General features: G+C 34.4%; 1 long non-coding RNA gene across 1 annotated transcript; it reads left to right on the forward strand.

The window, feature by feature from the left end:
• Positions 1-330: 330 nt before the first annotated feature.
• Positions 331-11,294, forward strand: LOC140697715 (uncharacterized). Its single transcript, XR_012074972.1, has 3 exons — positions 331-520; positions 7,376-7,594; positions 11,217-11,294. It is a non-coding gene; the product is annotated as an uncharacterized lncRNA (long non-coding RNA).
• Positions 11,295-17,751: the final 6,457 nt, after the last annotated feature.

Below are 17,751 nucleotides of genomic sequence, written 5' to 3' on the forward strand. Positions count from 1 at the left end.
CAAGGCACCCAGGCGTCGTTCGACGGTCTTCTACCTGTCATTTCGTCCCAGTTCTGACGGTGCCTGGAATTAACCGGCAGTACCAACTGTTGCCCAGATAACAGCCAATGCCCTCTCTCCACGAACCGCAAAGTGCCAAGCGACGAGGGTCAGCACTCCGACACACAGTCCGACCGCTTCTCCGTGGGTCCACATCCCTCGCAGGCGAGCGGCTCCAGGACGCCTGCGCGGTAGGTGCCCAGCAGCGGTGGAGCCACACTTCCGTTACCGTAGTCCCGCATTTCCGGTGTCCAGACAGCAGCTCCCAGCGGGCTGCGCACCGGCTCCGACGGGAAACCTCCCGGGTTGGCTTTCAGGAGTCCTACCGAGTCTTGTCGCTGTCATTTCCGTTTCTGCTGTCACTCAGACAAGAGGCAGAGAAAGCCTTCGTCAAACACCCTGGGGAATCCCCTCGCGCTCCTCCGCTGCTCTGCGATTCACACCTGCCGTCTCCTGCCTTCCGGCTCCTGTTCACAGAACTGTGAGTTTTGTTGAGAGAAAAGAAAGCGGACTCTTCCAAAAGGTTACAAATAGCAGAACCAGAGGTTGGAACCATTTATATGAAGGACCAATTTTTCCTTTCTTCAGAGTGATAATACTTTTACCTATGAAGTATTTATGTTCCCCTTGAATTTTGGAATGTGTGCCAGATATAAAAGCACACATTACATATATAAAAAGCAAGGCTCTAAGTTCTTGCCGAAATTTAGAGAAAGAACGCTAGGTGCTAGCTTTTTCCATAAAACCAACCATAGAGAAACTATGCAGGAAAAAAAAAAGTATATAGAAATACGGGGTGGGGCGGTGGGGGATATATGAAAAACCTTTAGAAAGATAGAAAGTAGATTCAACTACTAAGTGTCAAAGTAACCAAAAGTTGAGTTTGGTTTGTGGCACTATGAGAAAATAGAGAAATGTCTTTTAGGCTTTACTTTGACCTCTCTCTGCTATTAGTTTGGAATCATGCCTACATTCGCACTAAAAAAATTAGGGAGAATGATTATATGTTGATAAAGTTGTCCATCAGAATAATGTAAGGCTGTGCAAAATTTCTACTTGGGTGAGCTGTCCATTAAAACAACCACTGGAATTTACAGTCTGGTACTGGCTCTTCTGCCCCTCCATCTGTAAAATCCTAGGATCGTAGATTACAACTGAAAGGCCAGCCATCTCCCAATGTTATTTATTCCAAAGAAAAGTCTTCACCTAAGGAGAGTCTTATTAAAAAGATAAATGGCAAAAAGCACTATTGGGAAACCTAATGCTTCTGTCTTAAGCCTTCTCACCTCCTTTATTCTCAGTTTCACTAGAGGGTAAGCACATTAGAGTGTGGCCTTTGCACTTCCCCAATACATCTCACCACATACAGAAGCCAGTATCACCAGGTGGATTCACATACACAGGCCAAAACTGAGCTTTACAATATTAAATTTTACAATCTGAACATTTTAACGCTATCTGAAATAGAACTAGTAGAACAAATGGACTGAGTGTCTTAAATCAGTTTCCTCGGAAGCAGAACCTGAGATAAAGAGTTTGGTGCAAATGTTTTTCAGGAAAAAAAGAAAAGAAAAAAACACAAAAACTAGAAAAATAGTTGGGGAAGTAATAAGGGTGTGGTATTATCAGGCAAAGTACTGTAGACTGTAGCTTCAACTGATCCTTTGAAAGTTACTACACCTCAGAGTCCTCCTGACTCAAGACAAGGCAGAAGGAACTTTTACAGTCATATTGTTTATGAGGAAGAAGAGGGAGGGAAGAGACAATTTGCAGCTCCTCTAGCTTTCCATAGGCAGTGGACTCCACAATCTAATAATAATTCTCTGAATAAGAGCTGCACGTTCCGGCTCTTATAGAGGGAACTCACCAAATACTAGGGGATCTGAGTGGAGCACTAACATTATCTACTTAAATCCTCCTCTTGTACCATTCAGATACTCTTGCATCTCACGTTAAGTTTATTTCATCCTGTTATGAATTGAATTATTCAGGATAAAACCACATAGTAATTTGAATAATGCAAGATAAAGAATTATTCATTATAATAGAGGATTGGGATAAATAACAAAGGGTTGGCTTGTAGAAGCAAAGAGAATTCTAAATAATATAAGAATGACAAAAATAAGGAATAGCTACTACCACCAAGGCTAACATAGAGCCCCAAGGAGAATCCTACTTAATATAAATTTATGAGCATTTGGGAGAGGATAGGGAAGAACTAGACACATTTAGAAAACATCAAAGTTTTTGTTTTGTTAAAAGAAATTTAATGTTGAATTTTAAATAGGCAAGAAAGTAGGAAAAAAAATAGGAAGAATGGGATAAATTAAAATAAAAATATAAGACTACAAATATGCAAATACATAATCATTGTCAATTTACATTAACTTAAAGTTAAAAAGCTCAGGCTGTCTAATTGTATTTTTAAAAATCTGGCTGCATGCTCTTTACAGAAGATACATCTAAAACATGGATTATTCAAAGGTTGAAAGTTAAAGAATGGAAAATACACATCAGGAACAAATAAAGCAATGATGTTGTCCTACTAACATGAGAGAAAACAACTTTAAATCAAAAAACTTTATTAGAGTCTCTAAGTAATACTAAAATTTTTGCTTCACGGAGAAGATATAAAACTGTTCTAAATATGCAGGCATAAAATAAAATACCCTCAAAATACAGAAAGCAAAATTGAACTATAGAAAGAAATGAACAAATCCACCATCATGGCAAGTGATTTCAATAAAGCTTTAAATCACTGCTGTGTCATAAGAAAATATATAAGGAAATTAAAAATACATTTGTAAACTGCTAACAAGCATAATTTTATATACACATACGCACACAAGTAAGGATATTCTCTAATGACAATTTAAGTGAAAGTTAATAAGATGCTTTTAAAAATCTCTATGTATATATAAGGTTATAAAAACTGAAAAACTCTGCAATCAAACTATTATAATGTACATTTAAAACTCCATAGATGTAAATGTTAATGAAATACTAACATACCAAATTCTTAAAGGTTCAGTGAGAGCAGACCTGCAGGGGAAATTTTTAACCCTAAATGTACATTTTAAATAAGAAATTCTGAAAATTAACAAATTAAGTGTTTAACTTACATCTTAATAAAATAAAAATAATAAATCTAAATAAAACAGAAGGAAAGAAAAATATATTTAAGGGCAGAATTTTTTAAAAAATTGAAAACAAAGACACATTACAGATTATTAACAAAGTCAAAAGTCGATTCTTTGAAAAGAATAATACATTAGACAAACATTTGGTAAAATGTCATGAACAAAGACGAGAGAGAAGACACGGATAAATGGCATTTAAATGCAAAACAAGATAACTATAGAAATGAGATTTTTTTAAATAAGAGAAAACTACTAACTATGCCAATATAGTTAAATACTTAGTAAAATGGATGTATTTCTTGAAAATATAACTTTACAACTTACAAAAGAAATAATAGAAAGTCTGAGTAGTCCTATAAATGTTTTCTTAAATTAAAGCAGTCATTACAGATTTTCCCACAAAAAAACTACCTAACAATTTCAGAGGTAAATTTTAACAAATTTTCAGGGAAAGAGCATTTCAATTTTGTACACTTCCAAAAAACAGATAAAAAATAAATACTATTTCACTTATTTAATTAATCCAGAATAATCGTAGTACAAAATTGATAAAACACAGTAGAAGAAAGAAAAAGTTCTGACTGATATTTCACACAAACATAAATGCAAAACTACAAACAGTATTTTGGCAAACCAAGTCCAGATATTTTTTGAAATAATAATAAATATGGCCTAGTAGGATTTATTCCAGGAATTCAGGCATGGTTTAATATCAAAAATAAATCAAAGTAATTCACCGGATTTACACAATTAGGGAAAAGTATATATCAATTGATTAAGAAGAAGAATGTAATACAATTAAACATATATTCCTGGTTTTTTAAAAAATTGCCAGCTAGGGGAAAAATAAACTTTTTTAAACTGAAAAAATAAAAACTATAAAATTCTACTGTAAGTATTAAATAGTGAAAGTTTAAAAGATTTACTTTTATGATTTGAAGCAAGACAAGGCTCTCCACTGTTGCATAATTTATTCAACATTATACTAGATGCTCCAGCAAATTATACTAGACGTCCTAGCTAGAGTGTAAGAATAAAATAAATTTTAAAGTGTGAAGATTGGAAACTTACAAATTAAATTTCAGTTCTAATCGTATCAAAGATGATTGTATATAAAGGAAATCCAAAAAACACACAGATAAATTATTAGGTTGATGGATAGAAGATTGCTTTGCACAAATCATTTGCATGTTTACCTACCAGCAGCAAACAGAAAATTAAGTTAAAAAAATATTTTGAGTAGCATGAAAATATTAAATACCTAGAAATAAATTGATCAAAAGTTGTATGAAAACTTGATGTGGAAATTTATAAGAACTATTGAGATTAAAAAAAAAACCCTAAAAAATTGAAAGGATTGGAAGCTTCAATGTTATAAAGATATCAGTTCTTGCCAAATTGATCTATCCATTCAATGCAGTGCAAACACGGCTTTATCAGATTTTCGTTTTGGAGCTGGGATTGATAAGCTGATCCTGAAATGTGTATGTAAATACAAAATACTAAAGATAGCCAAGAAACTCTTGAAGAACAAAGTGAGATAAAATGCCTCGTTCTACTCCAAATCAAACTTATTAATAATAACTAAGTCAATGTGGTATTGGAGCTAAAATGAACAAATATACGAGAATAATCAAATGGGAGCCCAGGAACAGACCTTAAACATATAGAGCACTTGATAATTGATGGAAATGTCACGTTAGAGCAAAATAATTTCTATGAATCAGTAATAAGAAGATAGGCAACCCAAATGTAAACAAACAAACAAAAAAAAGAGCAAGAAGCTTTGACACACAACTTACAAACAAGAATATACAAACAGCCAGTATATATATGAAAAGGTTTCCAACCTCAACAGTAAGCAGAGAAATACAAATTAAAATCATAATATACAGTTCCAGTTTGGGGGTTAAATGAAATAAGCACACTCCGCTCTGTCTCCTTCAGCGAATACAGCTGTAAAACACTGACAGACTATGCGGAACAGCTGTTTGAAGACACATAAATTAAATATTAGATGAGGATTACAGAAGACCAAAATTAAAAGTACTACTGATTTGTCAGTGAGTTTGACATTTTGTTCTTCCAGTTTTCCCTGACCTGAACTCAAAGCACTGATGACCCAAAATGGGCACCTTTAGAGAATCCCTCTGGTTCTGGCTCAAGGAGCTGGAAAGGGAACTTCTACTATTCAGAGATAACAGCACTGATTTTTTCTTTTTCTCTTTTCTCTCTCTGTTGTCTGGCACTTCAGCCCCTAAGCACATCCATGGTGTTGGTGTGTTGGTGGCAATGACTAGTAAAGAGAATCCACAGGGAACCAAATTTAGTAATAGGAAACTTCTTGTCCAGGTGAAGTTTGGTGAATGTGGGACCCAAAAAATGGGGAGAACACTCATTGTTTTGTTTCATTTTGTTTTTCTTTCTCTGTCTTCCCATCTATTGCTTGGCCCTAGACATGAACACAGTTGTGAAATTTCTCAGTGGAGGTGGGTGTTAGTTAAACCCTAGACTTCTAGCCAGAAGACCAGGAACAGTACTTGACTAACACTAGCAAAAGTAGTAGCAATGTAGTAAAATGTGTGACAGCATTGCAAGAAGGATGAGAGGAACTGGGAACATACAGTTGTAAAATTCTTATGTTATATGTGAAACACTATAATATTATCGGAAGGTATTGTGATTAAAGATAATATATATATATATATATATATATACACTTACATTGTATATAATAATAAAATAACTACTGTCATATTATAGATAGTTATATATAACTATAGTTATAGATGTGTGTATATATATATACTGTGATATATAACTAATAATATGACGTTAGTCATACATGTATACATATATATTGCCTGTGTGTGTGTGTGTATGTGTGTATATATATATATATATATATATATATATATATATACACACACATCTGTGTGTATAACTAATGATGTAACAATAGTGGAGATAAAATGAATCATGAAAAATATTCAATTAACCAAAAGCAGGCAGAAAAAGAGATAAGTTAAAACAAAGAACAGAAGTAAGAAATAGAATTAGCAAGGTGGTAGGTTTTCATCTAATTATATGAATAATTACATTAACTATAGAAGATCTAACCACCAATTGAAAGAAAGACTAGATTGAAAGCAAGACTCACATGCTGTCTACAGAAAACTCACATTAAATGCAAAGACATAGATAGGTTAAAAGTAAAAGAATAGAATCAGATACATCGTGCAAAACTCATCAGCTGGGAGCTGGTATATCTATATTAGTAAAAGATAAGGTAGATTTGAGAACAAAGAATGTTTTCAGGGATAAAGTGGGATATCCCATACACATAATGGGGCTAGTTCACCAAAAAGACATAAAAAATACTACATATGTATACATGTAACAACAGAGCTTCAAAATGCATGAAGCAAAAACTGATAGAATGAAAAGCAGAAATAGGCAATGTACAAGTATGATTGTAGATTTTATCATTCTATCTCAATATTTCATAGAACAAGTAGAAAGAAAATCAATTAGTATATAGAAGACCTGAACAAGACTGTGAACCAATTTGGCCTAATTAATATTTATAGGATACTCCATCCAGCAACATCAGAATATACAATCTTAAAGCATACATGGAACAAGAACCAAATAGTCCATATAGTGGGCCTTAAAAAGAGGCTTAACAGATTTTAAATGATTAATAAAATATAAAACATGATCTCTTATCATAATGGAATTAATCTAGAAACTAATAGTCATATATCTGGAAAATCCGCAAATATTCAGATATTAAACAGCACACTTCTAATTAACTCCAGGGTCAAAGAGGAAGTCAAATGGAAATTAGAAAATGTTAATCCTGTTTCTTGAGCTGAGTTGTGGTTACATGGAGTTTCACTTTATGAAAACTCATAAGCTGTACATTTTGTTTTGTGCATTTTTCTGTATGTGTGTTATATTTCTCAACAAAATGAAACAAAAAGTGGATTGGACAAATTCCTAGAAAAATATAATTTAGCAAAACAAAGTCAAATATAAATAAGAAGGGAATTTGGAGGAAGACTGCAAGCTGTAGTGGGCAGCCTAGTTGGGTAAATTCCCAAGCCCCCACAAAATCATGGTAAATAAGACAGCAGAGAAAAATACACAGAGACAAAAGCTACAACAAACTAAATGATTTGTTATCACCACAGACTTCAGAACACAAGTAGGTGCTGAAGAACAGCAGCAGCAAGAAGACAAGTGTGGTGTTAGCAAAGTGCCCAATGAGAAACAAAGGCAAAAAGACCTGTAAGAATCCCGGACACTAAATTGTCAGCAAGCATGCACTACCAAAGCAGAGTCCCTTCTCCACACAGAACACTCAGCTGACCATCTGAGAAGAGCAGGCAAATCTACATCAGAGCTCACGGGTAAGAGCGAGGGGGAGACAAAATTAAAGTCAGGTGGGGTCGGGGGGTACAATGTGGGTTGTAAGAACTTTTGAAACTAGCCTTCCAGAACAAAGTCCTACAAAGAGAATTTATTCAGAGAATCTAAATTGAGCAAGACAGGAACAAATGGTTAAGAAAAGGGCTCTTATAGATACAAATGGGGAAGGAGAGAAGACACATCCTTTTGAACATCTCAGAATAACAACAGGAGAGGGAGCCAGGGAGCCAGGAAACTAAGAGTGTCTCCTTGCCCACACTTCCCTACTGAATTCAGGAAAATCCATCTTACTTACACTTGAGCAACAGAAAAAGATGACAGTCAAATCCTGAACAAAATTATGTAGCAAAGTTATGTAAAAGTCTCCCTTTTAAGAAGACTAGAAAAATACAGAACCGAGGCCTTTATTAAATGGAAACAATTTGTTGTGTTAAAAGATTATACAACATATGAGAAACTAAGATAACGCATTGTGTGGAGCTTATTAACATCCATTGGTCTCAAGTTTTTGTTAAAAAAAGCTATACTAATATGACTATTGTAATATACATAAACTTAGATGGAATTTTTGCTTGATAGTTTCTTTTTGTTACAATGCCTTACTGGTTCAGTAAAATATCTTAAAGAAACTTTTAGTGATAGTAGAGAAGATAGAAGATGTTTGCACAGTGATGGATGACAACATAAACCCAGATCTATTAAATTCAGGAGCTTGCATCATTAATGTCAGTAATTATTTCAAGCAGTGACTGCCCAGAGGAAAAGTGGTCTGAGCCACTACAGAAAACATGGCAATAGCTTTTGGCCATTGTACAGATTTACAACTCTACACATACTTATTAGTTTGGGCTTTTCCATTCTTTCTTCAAACACCTATGGTGAGTATAATGAAATTGGACTAAATAGCCAAAAGAAATAGGCACATGCTTTTTATAAGTGGCAATTATAGGCAGAGTTCAGGTTTTGATTGAATATGAAGCCTTTGACCATGTTTCCAGCTGGGCTCAACTTCTGAAATTGTCAGGTTACTTTTTGCTTTCCTTTTAAATTTTGTTGGTTGATATATCCTTATTGAAAGAAAATATATTTCTTTTTGTTAATTGTACAAACATGAGTCTATCTGGTGTGATTGCAGGCACTTCTATAACTGCAAAAGAAAATCTTGTCAATATAGATGTTTGAGATAATTATATAAACTCAGATATCAAAAATATGTTTAAAATACATAATATGCTAATAAAAGCATAGAATCAGCAATAACATTTTCTGAGGATAGATGATACCAATAAAAAATGATATATCCAGTGATAAAAATTCTGCAGTAAAGACACACTGTTAAGGTTTTGGTAATTATTAAGTTACTCTCTGTAACTTTCTTTTTTTACTGTTTTACTTTTCTTCATTTCCAATTTTCTTTTGATAATTAAGATGAAAACTTCTTATTTCAAATAAAAAACAGAAGAGCGAAATATTTTGGCTTGGACTGCTGAAGTAGCCTCATTTAATCTCCTTACCTCCACTCCTGTCCCTACTCTATACTTGACCACCATCTGTTCTGCTAACCAATATAAGATGTCTTCCTGTCACATTTATCGTGTCCTTCCAAAATCCCATCCAAATAATAGAACATGGGTAAAAAATACTTAGTTCATAACAGTTTCATGGATTAGAGTTGGGAATATTTAAATAAAAAGGTCATGATAATTTCTGCAAGATGGAAAGAAGGACTATTGAGAAATAAGGCAGGGTTGGAGGTAAATCTTGAATAGACACAGAGAAAGATGGTCCATTGCAGAGCTGTTCCTGGTACAGTCATCAGGTATGGAGGGCAGGTTAGGCAACTGGAGTTGAAGTCAAAGTTGAGTACTGGCCAGAGGTTAATGCATAGTCAGTCTACCTGCTTGGATCATAAAGGCATGAAGTAAAATCTGCTAGTGGACAAGCTCAATACATATTTATCAAACAAATTAATAAACAACTGCAGAAAGATTACTTCTATTATAAAACAGCTTAAGGAATGTCATTGGCCTGAACTACAATCCTGGATGCACTCTGCTCCTGACCCCCCATTAGAGAAATTTCAATTTCACCTGCCCCTCACGTGAGACTGGAAAAATCAGGAGAAAATCTCCATCAATAATCATTACCAAGAGTTCACACTGTGTCAACCCTCAGCCATTCCTGCAATAGCAGTGACTTCTCTCCAGTTGCTCCTAATTATTCAGTGTTGTACATGCTACCATCCTTCTCCAACTCATGCCCAGGGAGCCATCGCTTCTTCCACCCCAACAGAGAAATTTCTCTCAATGTGACACTGACTTCAGTCATCTTAGACAATTGGTTTTCTAAGTAATGAAACTCTTTTGTTCTACCCCAAGTAGCTATATGCTTTTAAGAAGTTATGTCACATGCCTCAAGGACCAGGCTGAGGAGGTATATGTGTGGCACACCCCTGCCTTCTATGTTTAAACTTAATAACAGTTATCTTGTGTTTGGAGAGGCCACAGGTCTTTGAGAGCCTACTGAAACTTGAGCTGTGTGGAATACTCTGCCCTGGTCTTGGCCAGACTTTATTACCCAGGACCCTTAGTCCTGATATTTGCACACATGGTCATTAGTTTTGGTCTTTCCTTCAGTGTCTCTTCAAACTGCCTAGGGATGTTATGCACAGAAAACTCCAGTGGCCTGCTAAGATGGCTCAGATTTCCTAAAACGACTGGTTCTCTGAGGTAAATTAAATAGCCTTTAAAAGCCTTCCCCATTTTGTAGTCTAGTGGAACACAATTCAAATGCTTCTTGAATCTGTGTCTGCCAGGCTATGGTCCTCAATTTGGCTCAGAAAAACTCTTTTCTGTTCCTATTATAGATTTATTTAGTGATTATTTTCGTTGACACATTACTATTTTTTCACTCTTGGAAATCTGTCATATATTATGAATAAAAAGTTATTACTAGTCTGGCGTATTCATGTGAAGGTATCAGTCCCCCTTCTTTTTAATCATACCATGTTATTTTGACCTCAAACCCATCATTGCCTTTGTTTGCCTTGCTTATCAAATTTTTTCACCATGTTCCAAAGGTTAAGATTTGTCAAGCTAAGTTGATTGTGGCTGACAATTCTCAGTGCATTAACACTGGTCAATTCAATCAGGAAGTTTTATATCTTAAAAAGTTGCAAGAATTTATGTGAGAGAAATTTGAGCCAAAAAGTAAGAGTTGATGCTGTGAGTTTTGTTTCTCAACTTTTTACTCCACTGCTAGAGACTTTTTCTTTGTTATATGTTCCTTACATATCAGAATTCCTGCACCCTCCACCGCGTTGATGCTAACAATCTAGTTTGTATTTTTTCATGTTTTTCTCTGTGCTCTTACAACAGTTTACACATACACACACGTATACACATACAGGTTTTGTTTAGCAAAAAAAAGGCTTATACATCTTTCTGTGTATCTTGGTTTTTTTTTGCTATCAAGAATAATTCATGAATATTCTTTAGGTTAGCTGATAAAGCTCTAAGTCATTCGTTTTAATGGTACAGTGTGTGGATGTACCATGATTTAATAAGCCTTTGTTCTGTTGATTGGCGTCCACTTTGTTTCCAGTTTTTCATCACAAGGAACAGTGCTGCCGTAAACTTCTTTGTACCACTGTCTTTCATACGAGTGCCTTTGTTTCTGTGGGAATCAACTTCTAGGAGAGGAATTGCTGGGTCAAAAGGTAAATGTATTTGTAATTTTGATAGACAATGCCAGATTGCTTTCCAACACTCTGCTTCTCTGCCAACTCATATATAAAAGCATTGTGCTAGAGGTTCTTTTAAAGTACAAATTTTTAAATTTCTATCTTAATAAACTTCAAATGTTCAGTATTTTAAAAGGATGAGTTTTTACCTAAAATTGATATTGCTTTTCATTAAACACTGTTCAATGTAAGTTTTATGGATCCAAGCACTATAGTTGCTCTTAATTTTCCAACCTTATCTGCTCTAGCAATTTTGCCATCAAATTAAACACACACGCACGCACGCACGCACACACACAAACACACACGAAGGCAATTCATATTTTAGTGCCTAGCATGTCCACAGCCCTTTCTATTTTACAATTTCATTGATTAAGTTTATTTTGAAAATGTCAGTGGAAACTGGGAAGGGGATCACTTGAAACTTTGATCATCGATCTGTGCCTCACTGTGAGTTAAACTTCACTAACATGGCAGAGTATTAGAACCAAAGTTAGACTAAGATGAACCCAAGAAGTCATGTCAGGCAGTATCCTGTTTTACACCAGAAGAAATGAGGCCCACAAACATTCAAGTACTGAGATGACATGTTTAGCTGTTCATGGCACCAAGACTGGAGTACCTGCTTATTGACATTCTGTCCTAGGGTTCTTCACTGCGCTATGTAATATGATTAAATATGAAAATATTAAAGTTAGATAAAGCTCTAGATTGTAGAATATAGAACAGGGATGTCTTAGAAGGAGAACAGAAAGGATCAAAGCACTTGGCTGCCTTAGGAAAATTAATGGAAGTAGAGAAGTGGGAGAGTAATGGAGAAGAGGCACTGATAACAGATTTTCTAGGTGACAGTTATGTCCTTGGCCAATGCTGCTGCCATATAACATTTTAAAACAGGATTAAACATATTGTCAAGACCCTCTCACAAAGTGAAAGTAGTATGCATGGTGGCCTTTCAAGGTTACATCCTTTCATCTACTTCCTATGACTGTTGTACAGCAGTCAGGAGGATTCTGCACAGTGCTTTATTTTAGCTTTGCTCTCATTTAGGACTCATGAACTTAATTACTTAATATTCCTTAAGAAACACAGCTTGAAATAATTACTTCATTAGAAAAATTTAGCAGTATTCATTTGACTCTCTTGAATAGATTCTTGTTCTAGAGTTGCTGAAGATTTTATTTGTCCTTTTATTCTGAATACAAACCTCTTCACCTTCACATCTTTTATAGAATTCTATTTCAAATGCCATTTAAGGAGAAATTTTTAAAAATTGCATGAAGTCATTTTGAAGGATGTTCCCTATTAGCATAAATCACAGCTTAAAAAGAGATGTGAATTATTAGTAAATACTATGTGGTATATGGTAAAATAATTAAAAAATTGGCTTTAAAGAAGTGATTTTGATTTCATGATTAATATATCTAATAAAATTTGTTAAATAAATTAAAATAATTGCTAAGCTAGAAATTCTTTAAAAAAGAAATCTTTAAAGATATTTTAAATAAAACAAATTAGGCTTAAAATTAGTAACTAGAATAGTCAAAGAAATGTGTTTAAAATTTCAAGATTAAATACTACATCATGTTACTCTATTGCTGAAAAATCTTCAGTATTACTTACAACCTATGGGAGAAAGTTTGATTTGTCCAGGCAAGCTTGTTTCAATATGTTCCTTTAAGCAAAACTTACACTCTAGCCAGAGGGCTTTACTCAAACTCATTGCCCCTTCCCTCATTCTGCTCAGGCTATTCTCAACATGCCCTCTGCCACTCGATCCTGCGTGCACTCTGCTGTTTTGCTTTATTCCTATCCATTCTGGATGAAAATCCCTCTCCTCCCATGATTATTCATTTCAAGGTATTGCCTCTGCCCTCTGAATCTGCCTATTACCAAATGCTCTTACCACTCAAGATTTATAAAATATGAACTTATACTCTTTTCTTTCCTGTTATATGAGTTTTATCACTTTCAGTCATATTACAAGCATCTTCAAGGTAGAGACTAACTGTCTTATATTTGATTAAGAGTAGACTCTCAAATACTTACCAGTTTGAAATTTCACTGTCAAGTGATCCTATAATATGGAAGGTAAATGAAAGTAATTTCCATGTACAGCATGTTAATGAGTTTAAATATTGATCACTGCTTATACTGTTCTATTAATAAAAATAAGGAATTTTAAATGATCTACACATACAATCACAATTTTGTCTAGATATAAAGATGACATTCACTTCATGAGAAATATTAGAAATATATACATATATGTATATGTATAATGTTAAAAGAGATCATATTTGACTGGTAGAGCTGTAAAGATGAAATATGCATACAGTTACATTGAAATCAATAAATCACTATAAAAAAACTACAGACTATTATTTGATACTTTTCTTTGGAGTTATTCTCCCTTTTCAGTGATGGTATTAGATGTATTCTGTGTACTCAGCTAGACTTGTCACTTCTGTTTCCTGTTGTTTGCACTTAACTCTTTGGGGGAGAATTGGGCTTTCGGAAATTCTGGTGAGCCCAAGGCTGTGATACTGCTTAAGCATGCTGAGCCCTGATTCAGCTTTCTTCCCTAGGATGGAGATGTAGCCTGGATGTGGAGTTAGGGTCAAGGACCAACAGAACCAAACAAAGGTTGTAAACATTTCTTTAACCAAAGGAACATAAATAGTTTGAGCAACGCTTTCTGAATAATGATACAAGCTTCAAGAATAAAATAATGGTAACAAAAGAAATTGAGCTTTTTGGAATCTTAGACTACACTTTGCAGATTTGCTGGCAGATAAGCTTCCCCCTGTTATTGATTTAGGGGCCAAAAAAGTAGAATTAGGTTATATATGCTAAAAATTATCATATATAATTTTCAAAATACATAACTCTGATTGAATTTGAGTTCATTGATGAGACTGATACCCTAATGGCTATCTTTATATGTCCCAACCTTCATTCGTAGAAACAAGGCTTCCTTGATAGTACACACACATGATCAATGAAGAGCATGATGAAACTTAATTTCATTTATGCTAGACAATACACTTAGATTCTCAGTATGAAACCTATAAAAGACTATGAAATTACGAATGTGCCTGTCTAGGCACATTAAAAATTATTCAGAAAGGGGAGCAGAAATGGGGAAACTCAAAAGAAGCTGACAGGGTATTTAATGCTAGATACAATAATAAACAACCATACGATTTCAGTCACTTAATGCAAGGTTGACTTCCAGGTCACAGTCCAATGTGGGTTGATAGGGAGGTTTTTGCTCTCTACAAATTTGAGCAGCCAGGTTCTGGGGGCACCAGGAAGAGAAAAGAAAGCCATAGAAGAGAAGGTACACCTGCTCTTTATGCTCTGGTCCACTAACTTAACATTGGTTAAGCCTATTAAATGACTTGCAATATATTTAACCCAGGGAGAGGAAACTGATTGGTGAACATTAATTAGTCTCTACCATTCCCATGATTCATTCTAATAAATACCTTTTTCAAGTTAAAATAATTTCCTGACAGTAAGCAAAATATTAATTTGAAAATTTTTCTCTGAGGAAAATTATAAGAAAAATGCAGACATTTATGGAGATCATTTTGGTTTGGAGCATTTTGGTTTCCGTTATCCGATGATTTCCAATAAAACTGTAGTTAATATATTTGATGTTGTAAGAGTATTACATTTTAGAGATGCTCTGAAAAAGATGAACTTTAGCATTTTAGGAAAAGGCTAAACATAAATGTATTATTCAATAAAGAACAGCTGACACAAATTATGATGACAGCAGATAAATGCTTAAATCTTGGATTAGATGATCAAACTTTAACAGCCAACATTCCCACTGAATCTCAAAAGCACTCTATTAGCAAACATGACAGTCCAATTATTTCCATGGTGCTCAGTATTTCATGGTGGCCTATTGCCAGTGGTAGAGTATGGGGTGGGAAATGAGCCAAAGTTAACTGATTTTAAAAGCTAAAATACTGCTAATGCTGAAAACTCAGAGTTTATGTGAGGTTAACTGCCCTGACCCTGTTTAAACTTATCAGATAAGTAAATACATTGGCACCTACTTAAGTAATAACTCTTTCTTAATATTTTGCTGAAAAAATGTAAGTCAGTCAATTTTGCTACAAAGAACATGTTAGTTAAATTTACATCACTTAGAAGGGAACATTTGTTTTATCTATCACTACAGAATATAAAACAATTCAAAAATACATCAATAATCCCTTATACATTGATCTGGTCTACATCACCAGATCTAGAGTATAAAAAAATTTACCTTTCAATACAAGAAGGAAAAATGGGAAAATTGGATAAAGTACAAAAAATATGTCTAGCTTTGAATTGTAGAGAATTTTTAAAGTCAGATTTCCAAAATGACTGTTCCACTTTTCATTCTTACAAGAAAATGTATGAGTCCCAGGTGTTATACTTCCTAGCCAACCCTTGCATTTTAGTATCTCCTGAGGTTTTAATTTGCATTTTCTAAATAACTGATGAGCATCTTTTTGTGCTTAGTTGTCATCTGTGTATCTTATTTGGTAAAGTGTTTAAAATATTCTGCCTACTTTATTAGGTTATTTGTTCTGTTATCATTGAGTGGTTAAAAATCTTTTTATAATTTGAACACAAGGTCTTTTACTAGATAAATCTATTCTCCTAGTTTGTGGCTTATCTTTTCATGTATTTGGAAGTGCTTTTAAAGAGTTTTTTCTTTTTTCCTTTTTAAATTTTGAAGAAGTCTATAAAAATTATCAATTTTTTCTTTTATGGCTTGTGGTTTTTGTGTGGTAACAAATGTCTGTCTAATGAAAGGCTTCAAAAATTAGATTAACTGTTTTATTTACAAATTAAATATTATGTTAAAGTAACAATCACTGTGTACCATTGCCTTTGATATCTATGATTCTGCAGCCCAGATTTCCTCTTGTTATTTCTTTTTTTCTAGACTAAATCCTTGAAGATTTTAACTTTTGAGTCATTTTCAAGCTATCCAAAATAGTTTCTTATGAAAATATTGGTAATTTCAATAACCAAAAAGATGATTCTTCCAATACTTTGAAATCTCAGCTCTTTGACTCATCTTCCTTCAATGAGCTCATCCTCTACTCTCCCTTAGCTATCATGGTCCTCTTCCAAACTCTCAATTTTAAGCATTTTACTTAACTGCTAGTTCTAATCTCACCTTCCTCTCCTGTGTACTCCAAATCAAATCCTTCAACACAGAACATACAATCAGTTGATCCTATCAACTGATATCTATCATATCCCTCTCTTGTCTCCTACTTCCTTCTGATCTAGCTTAATTGCCATGGTCACAATATTATAATAATTCACTTACATATACCATCAACTCCCTTGGTCCTCCCTGATTTCATCATATTCTCTTGCTAAACCAAAACCCCAGCTAAACCCTATTTACTACCTACTCCCTTGCCTGCCCCTTCACAGTGAAATGTGACTGGAAAAAAAACATAACTTTGCTAACTGTCTCAAGACCATTAAATCACAATTACACTACATTTTCCTAGTCTATTCATTCTCCCATTATCCTTAACAACTATTTCACTTACTCTTATCTCCTAAAACCTACCAAAGTTTTTAACGTCCTAATTCTAAGCTGATGACCTTGTTACCTATTTCGCTGACAGAACAGTAACTTCTAGAAATGTCCATCCTGGGTCTGTGCCCATTTACACTGTCTCCTCTTCTGTTACTCTGAATGAAGTGTCCATATTCCAGGCAAAGGCTAATTCCAAGACTTATTAACTAGATCCCATTCCCCTACAATTTACTCATGACATTCACTCCAGCATTTCTCTTCAGCATCATCAGTTTTTCCTTCTTTACTGCATCATTTCTACCCACATATAAACATGTTTCCATTTCTCATCTTAAAAAAGTCTTTTGATCCCATGCCTCCTCTAGTTTACCACCTGCATTCTTTTTCCCTGTAACAGCAGTAGTCCTGGAAAGAGCAGTTTCCAAAATCTTCCCTCTCAGCATCATTTAAACATGCTCCAAACAAACTTTTGCCCTCACTACTCCATCAAAACAGCTCTTATCAAGGTCACTAAATTCAGAGGTCAGCTCTCACTTACCTTTATAATTCTATTTTCAGTTTTAAAATTATCTACCTTCCCACGAGGGCTGTGGACTCTTTGAATGGAGATGCTGTCTTTCCTTTATCCTACCTTGAATATTCAAAATATTTCATTATATGTGTAATTCTCAAAATATGTCTGTATAATGAATGGCCAAAGCAATGTCCTTAACACATTGGAATTGGAAAGTCAAACTAAAGCACAGCATAATTTAATAATCATAAATTGAGGAAGAATCCTGTAGAAAGTTTAGATGAATTTCTGAGGCTTACTTTACCTTCACAGA

This window comes from Vicugna pacos, chromosome 8 (genome assembly GCF_048564905.1).
Source record: "Vicugna pacos chromosome 8, VicPac4, whole genome shotgun sequence".
NCBI classification, from domain to species: Eukaryota; Metazoa; Chordata; class Mammalia; order Artiodactyla; family Camelidae; genus Vicugna; species Vicugna pacos.